The sequence below is a fragment of the Furipterus horrens genome, unplaced genomic scaffold (assembly GCF_987537825.1).
Source record: "Furipterus horrens unplaced genomic scaffold, mFurHor1.1.pri manual_scaffold_8, whole genome shotgun sequence".
In the NCBI taxonomy this organism is placed as follows: Eukaryota; Metazoa; Chordata; class Mammalia; order Chiroptera; family Furipteridae; genus Furipterus; species Furipterus horrens.
Genome location: NW_028327178.1, coordinates 7814650 through 7823071, shown reverse-complemented (window position 1 = coordinate 7823071; position 8422 = coordinate 7814650). Strand labels below are relative to the sequence as shown.

Below are 8422 nucleotides of genomic sequence, written 5' to 3'. Positions count from 1 at the left end.
CTTGGTTTAATCCAATATATCCAACACACAATCGCTTCAGCATGTAACTGATATAAAAATATTTAGTTACTTTACATTCTTTTCTTGCATGAAGTCTGAAACTCGGGGTGTACTTTCCAGCTGTAGCGCCTCCCCATTTGGACTAGTCACTTTCAGGTGGTTAGGGGCCCCTGGGTGCCAGCAGCTGTTGATTCAATCGCAGGGACCAGAGAAATTCCAACAAGAACAGGAGCAGAAGGGGTATGTCTGTTTCCTAATTTATAGCTCCTACGCGGCCCAAGGTAGCGGCCGCAGTGGTACAAAACCCATTTAGAAAAGGCCCGTTAATGGTAAATGAGCTTGCAGGAGCCCAGAGGTTCATGTTGTTCTTTGAATCATTGGTGGAGCACAAGTTTATAGAGGGTTTTGGAAAGTGGTTGGATGTCATGTACCCAGAGCTTTCAAGCACTTAGACCTTCTGGACCAGTGTTACACATACGGGCACGGGAGCAGGGGAGTTTGAGCACAGGTCTGGCTTTGGGTGCCAAGCTCCTGTGGTCGATAATGGCTTTTGGTCTCTCCACCCAGTTCTGGCAAGTCTCTGTCAGCTCTCAGGGTGGCTGGAGTCTTCAGCTCTGGAGCCAAACCCAGGGCCCACAGGCATGGCCAGAGGTCCAAGAACAGCTGACACACCTTGACGTTGGCTGTCATCCCCCCGGCTTCCTTCCCCTTCTTGTGGGGCCTGAGGCTAGGGGTGGCTAGTTAAACATATGATGCATACATGATATTAAACTAATGAATGAACATGGATGATTTAACTAATGAAAATGAGTATATACTTAAACTAATTAAATGTATCACTGAGCCCTGGCTGGTGTGGCTCAGTGGACTGAGTGCCGGCCTGTGAACCAAAGGGTCTCCGGTTCAATTCCCAGTCAGGGCACATGCCTAGGTTGCAGGCCAGGTCCCCAGTTGGGGGCTCACAAGAGACAATCACACATTGATGTTCTCATCCTCTCTTTCTCCCTCCCTTCCCTTCTCTCTATAAATAAATAAATAAAATCTTTAAAAAAAAAGTATTATTGATTAAAGGTCTTTGTCCTCAAGGCATTTTTGTTGGGTCTAATTAGGAGGGCGTGGCCTTTCTAACAGAGTCTACTGGCTTCTGCCCCAGAATGGGAATCTGTCCTCAGAAGATAAGGAGAAATGTAGACCAAGATCCATGGATGGCGCTGTTCAACACGGCCATCTTTTATTAGGGGAAAAATAGGAAAAACTTAAATCTTCAACAATGGGAGATTGCTTAACAACATGACATCTTCATAGGTCTATGAGGCAGATTTCCTTCTTTTTATTTTGAGTTTTGTCAGAGCTCCCCAAGTGTTTTACATGATTCAATATGTAAAGCATCAGCCCACCTGTCCTTCCATTCTTCCTCTTCCCAGGGGCCCCCTCTTCTGACCCTGTCATTTTCAAATTGACTTCCAATTCTCCAGGGATCACCTGTGCATTTCTGCTTTTGGAGTTCTTTGCTAGCTGTTATCTCATGGCTTTTCCCTCTGAAAGGTAAGGATTTAGCTCTGTCCTTTCTCATCCCCGACAAAGGCTCACCCTTCCCATTTCTAAGCGTCCTTCCTCTCCAAGAACATCTGCCCCTCCCCAGGCTGGGCCTTTGCTCTCAGCTTACCCCATGCCCTGCTCCTCCTTCACTGGGTGTATGACACATTCCAGATAGCCTTTGAGAAATACTTAATGAAACCAGTCAAGTGGCAGTCCATAAGCTGCTGCTTTAGGAAGGGGATGGAATACCATTGGCAATTAAAGCCACCCTGCAAGGAATTCATGAGGCAAGAGACTGCCATTTCTCCATGTCAGTTACCATACCTTAGCCACACCCCACCCCCGCCCCCAAGACCTTGCTAGCATGTTGAGGTAACTCTTATTTCTCCCTCCCTCTCTTGGCCCACTTTGTCTCCAAGTCGGCCCAGAATTGGGAGAGCTAGAAGTAAATGGTTAAGGTCACTTAAAACGGGTATTCTCACTGAACTAGACCAAGTAGAACTCAGTTTTCTCCTGGATAAGATTCAGAATTTCAAAAGTTTTGAACTGGATTTTGAAAATCAGGTAAGACACCAAGAGATGGAGATGGGGCTTCACAACAGAAGCCTGTGCCCAGCAGTAGCGCTTTGAAACAGCGGAATGGGCCATCCGTTTACTTTAGCCACAAATTAACTGTCTCTGCCACGGAGATTAGATCGTAATGTTCTTGGTGATTAGAGGTGATGCAGCCTTGCCTTTCAGAGGAGCCTGTGTAAAGCGGTGGAGGTTTGGAGGTACAAGTTTGTACGCAGAGTATCTACCAGATTCTGCTGAACACAGGCTGTGGGACAGGCACCAGGCTGGATGCAGAGATGGAGACTCAGAAAGAGGCGGATCACAGAGTCCCAGTGGTAAATACTAATAGTAAACATATAGTAAAATAGATACTCACCAATAACCGTACGGGCAGTAAGTGCTCCGACGACTGCGTGCTGTGGGAATGTGTAGAACAGGAGAGGGGGCGGCCATCAGAGGCTTCTCATGAACAGGAGCCAGCCACCTCACCTGCCTCTGGAGGAGATTGGAAAGTGGGTGTGTTGGTGGGGAAAAGTCCACTTCCAAGGAATTGCATGTACGGAGGTGGAACCAGCGTCCACGGAAGTGTCTGACGATGTAGAGCAAATGAAGCCAGTAATGTGATGAATTTCCAAAATCAGACATGAGAAACATAACTGTTTTGATTCCCAGCCAAGATGGAGGTCTAGACAGACACGCTGCATCTCCCTCCACAACTAAGAAGGAATACAACTACCCCAAAAATAGAAACAACCAGAAATTCCAGAAAACCAGGCTGCATGAAAGTCCAGCAAACAAAGATATAAAGAAGAAATACTCATCCAGACAGGTAGGAGGGGTGGAGCCGGGGTGGAGAGGACATGTGTGGTGGCGGCGGCAGCAGCAGCAGCGGCAGGCCAGCGGAAATTGCAGTCAAACATTTAAAAACGTGGGGAGAGACACCTGGGGAGCATTCCCAGCACCAGACCAGACCTCGAAGATCACGGTCCCAGCACCGGGGAAAATCAAGCCTCATTGCTTCTGACTGTGCAAACCAGTGGGGGTTGGGGCGGAGGCAGAAACTGCTGGTCTCTCAGCAGAGTCTGCTTGTTTAAAGGGCCCCCATGGTCCTAGAACATCTGCAGACCGACCCACTCTGGGAACGATGGCCAGGGCAGCAGCTAGAGGGCTCCAGTCCAGTGCGGAAGTGGGAGAAGTTCCTGGAAAAGGGGTGAGTGCTGGGCAAGCGGCATTGTTCCCTCTCAGACCCTTCCCCTACATACAGCACCCCAGCATGGTGAAATGGGTCACACCGTACTGAAAAATACCTAAGGCTCCACTCCTTAAAATGTAACAGGTGTGATAACTCTACCTAAGACAGAGGCAAAGAAACACAGGAGCTTGTCAAGATGAGAAGACAGAGAAGTATGGCCCAAAAGAGAGAACGGATCAAGGTTCCAGAGGGAGAACTAAGCAATGAGGATATAGCCAACCTAATAGACACAGAGTTCAAAACACTGGTGATAAAGATGCTCACAGGCTTGACAGATATGCTTAAGTATGGCAGACGCCTAAGGGAAGAAGTGAAGACTATGCTAAATGAAATGAAGGAAAAGTCACACAAAACCAATGGTGAAGAGAAGGAAACCTAGGTTCAAATTAGTCATTTGGAACATCAGGAAGAAAAAAGCAATCAACCAGTGCAGAATGAGGAAACAAAAATTAAAAAACATGAGGAGACGCTTAGGAACCTCTGGGACAACTTTAAACATGCCAAAATCTGAACCATAGGGGTGCCAGAAGGCGAAGAGGAAGAGCAAGATATCGAAAGCTTATGTGAAAAAGTAATGAAGGAAAACTTCCCAAATTTGGTGAAGGAAATAGACATACAAGTCCAGGAAGCAGAGAGTCCCAAAGAAGCTAAACCCAAAGAGGACCACACCAAGACATGTCATAATTAAAATGTCAAAGGGTAAAGATTAAGAGAGAATCTTAAAAGCAGCAAGAGAAGAGCAGAGAGTTACCTACAAAGGGGTGCCTATAAGACTATCAGCTGATTTCTCCAAAGAAACTGCAGGCAAGAAGGGACTGGCAAGAAGTATTCACTGTGATGAAAAGCAAGGACCCACAACCAAGACTACTCTATCCGGCAGAGCTATCATTTAGAATGGAAGGGCAGATGAAGTGCTTCCCAGACAAGGTGAAGCTAAAGGAGTTCATCATCACTAAGCCATTATTATATGAAATGTTAAAGGGATTTATTTAAGAAAAAGATCAACAAACCCACAACTATCAACAACTGAATCTAAAAAATAAAAAAAAATCAGTTAAGCAAACAAGCAGAACAGGAACAGAATCATAGGTATGTGGATCATTTGGAGGGTTATCAGCTGGAAGGGGGAAAGGGGAGAAATGGGGAAATGGTGCAGGGACTAAGAAAGATAATTAATTGGTACAAAATAGTGAGAGGAAAGTTAAGACTAATACAGGAAAGAGTGAAGCTAAAGCACTTATATGCACGACCCATGGACATGAACTAAGAGGGGTGGGATTGCTGGAGGGAAGGGGCTTACTGGGCAGAGGGGAGCAAAGGGAAAAGAATTGGGACTACAGTAACAACATAATCAATAATATATACTTAAAAAAAAAAGAAATATAACTCTTTTGATACCTGAATTTAGTTGTACTATAGAGAAAAAAACAGTCTGGCTGTTTATAAATCAACTCAGCTCTGTTCAGTAATCTGGAGAGGGCATTACTGATTTACAACTTTGTCACATCAGAACAAACTCAGTCACATTCAGGATTATCCTTCCGGGCACTCTTCCTGTCCCCAGAGAGAGGTCAGGAAGTGGTGGTTTTGCATCTCTGCCCCCTGAGTCCCCTGTATGGGGATGGGGCGGCACGTTCTGATACCCCCTGCCCCCCAATGCCTACACATTCTCAGACTGCCTCTTCCCCTGTACAGCTGCCACGACCTGGTCACTCTGGGGAGAAGCCGTCTGTGGGGCCTGCTGCTGTCTCTCTGGGCCTCCTCCAGGAGTTGAGGGTCAGGCCCTGACTGATCTTGAATTTGGAAACTGGCAAGGGGGCTTTACCGTGTGCTCTTACTTCTCCTTCCACCTCCGCCCAGACTTGCCAAGGGACAGGCAGGCAGTGTGGCTCCCACGCTCAGCACAACCTTCTTGCGTCCTTCCCAAACCTTCCTCCTCCTCCTCCCAACTGAGAGGGTCTTTTAGTTCTCTGGGGTGGGCCTGGGACCTCGGGGAGCCGGGTCTGCTCAGATGCTCCTCTTTTCTCAGCCTTTTTGCTTTGCTCCTTTCAACAGCTTCGTTTACTAATTCCGGTCACGCTGGGGCTGGTGGCAGGGCCCGGGCGTGTGACCGAAAGGTACAGGATGTAAAGGAGCCTTTTACTCCAGGGCGCTAAAGACATTCATATTTATTTTTATTTATTCATTGCAATTGGAAACAAGAAGGCTTATTGTATTTCTTGGGCTTTAAAGCTTACTCTTTCTTTTGACCTTGTGTAAATGACTAGATGTTTGAAAATGCAATAAATTAAAAGCACGCGGTAGCTTATAGAAATATTGCCCTCCCCCGCCCCCTTCTCCTGCCCCCTCCCCATACATACCCGTGTGTCTGACTGGGTCAAGTGGAGTGTCTTTTCTAATGTGCTGTCGGAAGGAGGCAGCGATGAAGTCACTCCCTGGCAGGAAACTCACAGGGGGGCTGACAAGAAGTGAGAAAAATGGGTCCCCAGGGAAGCAGCTCGCTCTGCTTCTGGTTCCTTCCGATGTCAATATGTCTGCAAATGCATACGTATATGTGTGATTTCTGATCATCACGTAAAAACGTATCCCTAAGGGAGAGAGAATGTCACATGGTTGTGCTCAGCGTTTGTTCCTCAAAGTTTCAGTTCAGGAGCCCCATTTCTGGGGTGACCGAGGACCTGAAATGGGATGCTTTTTAAAAATTGTTTCCCCAAATTCCTTCCCCGCCCTTCCTCAAAGTGAGTTGATTGCCTTGAGCCAAGATTCGGTGATGCCAGGGCTTGCCCCACGCCCTGACGACTCAGTTTTTTTTTTTTTTTTTTTGAATGTGTAACAGAAATACATTCATTTCTAGAAACTGGAATCGGTGACGGCTTGTAAGGGCCCGTTGGGGCGTTCCTCTGTTGGGACAAAGCCCGCTGGGAACTGTGCCCAGACCTTGGGCAGAGCACCTCCCCGGTCACGCTTGCATCCTCACGGCACCTAGCTGGGCCGCTGAGGAAGTGGCTTCTGTTCCATGTCGTCCGGGAGCAGCGGACGGAGTGGCTTTGCCGGAGCTGAGCGAGGAAGGAAAGCAGGGGAAATGGAAAAAGAGAGGAATGTTTGCGAATGATTTAGGATTTTAGGAAAAATTTGAATTTGGATGAGGGAAAATTCTGAATTATGGAATACTTGAAACAATGTATTATTTTAAAATATTATATTATGTATAATTAACTAAAATGCCTACGGTTATTAGCCAACGATATGAAAGGTGTAATTTTTTAGTCTTATATCATATATCAATATGCATAAAAAACCCAAGTTGTTTTGAACTTTTAAGCAAATACAAATCACAATACTACACATGCATGAGAATACATTTCAAATTAATGGAGTCAGAATCAATGGAGATATTTAACTTATTGCCAACATTAAAGTAATTATTGCTTAATCATTAAAACGAGACCTGCTCAAGCCCTGGCTTTTGTGGCTCAGTGGATTGAGCGTCGGCCTGCGAGACAAGTGTCGCTGGTTCGATTCCCAGTCAGGGCACATGACTAAGTTGCACGTCAGGTCCCCAGTCGGGGGGACGAGTGAGAGGCAACCACACAGTGAAAAAATAAAAAAAATTAAAAAAATAAAACGAGACAGGCCCTAAGGTCTCTGGAAGGTCATTTGAAAGGTGTCTCCCTTTCCAGCCAACAACTAGAATTCAAAGATCTGTAAGGATACATTCTGTTAAGCTCAGACAGAGACAGGAGTGTCTGGCCCAGAGATGGACTCGTGCCAGAGTGAGGACAAGCAGGACACGTCCCTGAGGGTTTTCTGAGTGGCATTGGCAGCCAGGAGCCCTGTGTTCTCTGGGGATGACGCAGTACTACGTGTGGCTGAGGGGCTGGGGCCCGTGTTCCCCTGCCTGAGGGAAGCCCACCTGTAGCAGGAGGTGAGGTCAACAGGCAGGGAGAAGCCGAGATGAGAGGCCTGAGAGGGAGGTTCTGAGGGGCTGCATCCTGGTGCACCCCTGTGCTGACCCCCACTGGGTTTAATGGGCCCACGGAGTCCCGCTTTCCGTTTAGTTTTTGGGCAAGTTTGCTTTTCTGTTACTTGCAACCGAAAGGACTTGCCCAGTCTAATAGTACTCATCAGCATTAGGTCACCGGTGGAGAAGGGCGAAGTGAAATAATCTAGGTGCACAGGCAGAAATGACACAAAAGCAAAAAAACAAAAAACAAAAAAAAAACGTTCATCCAGGGAACAGGGCATCCCCTTTGATCACAGTAGGGGCTCTGGGTCAGCTTGCTAAAAGCCAATATACCACGGGATCAAGCCACTGAAAAAACACTCTTGAATAAATTCAATGGATATGTGTGTGTATACATACACACGTGTATATTTGTGTTTGTGTGTAAGTGTAGGCATGTATGCAATTGTGTATATATGTATGCATACATGTAATGAAATCCTAATGGCTATATTAGTGAATATATTCTTTTTGAATAAATGTTATTTTTATTTTTTATTTTTAAAATATTTAATTTTTTTATTTTTAGAGAGAGGGAGAGAGGAGAGAGGGAAAGAAACACTGATGTGAGAGAGAAACATGGATCGGTTGGTTACCTCTCCTACACACCCCGACTGGGGACTGAACCCCCAGCCCAGGCTTGTGCCCTGACTGGGAATGGAACCTGTGACTTTTTGCTTTGCAGAATGATGCCCAACCCATTGAGCCAGACTGGTCTGGGCAAATATGTTATTTTTATGAGTTTTCTCTCCTTGAGCTGGAGATTGGAAGAAGTTCAAAAGAGGCGAGGAAAGGTGGGGAATCCCAACATGTTATCGACTCACATTTCTTCTTAACTGAATAGACATCTGTGTCTTCTACATAATCTTTCATGTTGAAATGTGATAACTAAGTTGGTTTTGGGTTGTCATCCCCCTGAATACAGGTTTTGGGTCATCCCCAGTCTATCCTTTACAGCTGAATGATAGAAGTGGTGAAAGTCTGGATGAATGATCTCCAGACATTAGAATCTCACAGAGATTAAAATATGATCATCCTTTCTGGGGGCGAGGCTCCGAAAACTGTCTTTTCCA

The 8422-nt window shown here is 46.1% G+C and overlaps 1 long non-coding RNA gene across 2 annotated transcripts; it reads right to left on the bottom strand.

Annotated features, from left to right (window-relative positions):
- LOC150002478 (uncharacterized) lies at positions 1-5817 on the bottom strand. Of its 2 annotated transcripts, none has more exons than XR_016512612.1 (3): positions 5707-5817; positions 2471-2589; positions 1-184 (listed from the first exon to the last, which is right to left on the bottom strand). It is a non-coding gene; the product is annotated as an uncharacterized LOC150002478 (long non-coding RNA). The 2 variants fall into 2 exon arrangements; XR_016512611.1 differs by lacking the exon at positions 5707-5817 and adding an exon at positions 5172-5228.
- Between the last annotated feature and the right edge of the window lie 2605 nt (positions 5818-8422).